This window comes from Euprymna scolopes, chromosome 38, assembly GCF_053919585.1.
Source record: "Euprymna scolopes isolate OS-2025 chromosome 38, ASM5391958v1, whole genome shotgun sequence".
In the NCBI taxonomy this organism is placed as follows: domain Eukaryota; kingdom Metazoa; phylum Mollusca; class Cephalopoda; order Sepiida; family Sepiolidae; genus Euprymna; species Euprymna scolopes.
This window is the reverse complement of record NC_136519.1, coordinates 44,347,819-44,349,117: the sequence shown is the minus strand read 5'-3', so window position 1 is coordinate 44,349,117 and position 1,299 is coordinate 44,347,819.

The window sequence follows — 1,299 nt, the reverse complement described above, 5'->3', positions numbered from 1 at the left end:
ACTATTCAATTCCGCTCTCATTTTACATTCCACTGTAAACTTGTGTTCTTCCTTATTCCACATTCTTTTCACGCAAACAGATTGCTTCGCAGATTGCCTACCACTAAAATAATTTACTTTCTTTGATTGGGGAAAACTCGATACTCAAGTGACAGAAATAAAAGTTCAAACGAGCAGCATTTCTCTCACTTACTTGGGTGGAGGGCGGGGTCAGAGTCCTGCACCAAAAGTGCCGTGCTCCCCAGATTAAATCTATTTGAATTTGTATTCACCATAAGAATGGTCTGTATTTGTGGAGGTTCGATCCTCAGTATTTTTATCGAGACACAATCAGGCGAAAGAGCACTTCACCTGCCCGTAGAACTTTGTTAGCTCCGCCAGACGTCAAAACGTACGAAATTTCTACGGGGATAAGTTTATGGTTGCAAACCCGTGTTTTTTTTTTTTTTTAATCAAAACACAAGCTCTAGAAAGATTGTTAGTTTAGACTCGGAGATCTTTCTACCCAAAGCAGATACAAACGTCAAGTATTCTCGACAATCACAACGACGAAAACGACGATGCACGCTTTAACTATATTTATACAAATAAAGTAAATACATCAATAACATACGATATACTTGAACAGAAAATTCCTGTCTCTGTCCTTGGTATAAATTCAAACAGTGAAACTATTAAAAACGCCAAGTATCGTCGACAACAAATACGACGATTATTCACACATTTAAACATATTTATACTTAAAAAAAAACAAATCCATCGCATACGATATTCTTGACGCGATAATCCCTGTTTCTGTCCTTGCTATGAATTTAAAAATTATTATTATTATTATTATTATTATTATTATTATTATTATTATTATTATTATTATTTTATTTATTTTTTATTCATTTTCTTCTGAGTACAATGGCGGTTACTCATATCCGACATCTCTTATCAGCATATAGGATCAACGGTTTAGCCGTTATGTTCCTTTGGGCGGTATTTTCCAACAATATAATTCTTTCTTTAGAGAAGTTTTATTTCTCTTCCTTACTTTTATTTCACAGCAAAGAAAAAAAGATGATCGTAAGTATTCATGCTAAATTTAGCATGTACCTCTATCTCTGTCTGTCTGTCTTTATGTCTATCTCTCTTACTCGTTCTCTCATTCAACATATGTATATATATATATATATATATATATATATGTATATATACCACTGTAAATACACACACACACACACACACACACACACACACACATATATATATATATATATATATATATATATATATATATACATATATATATAT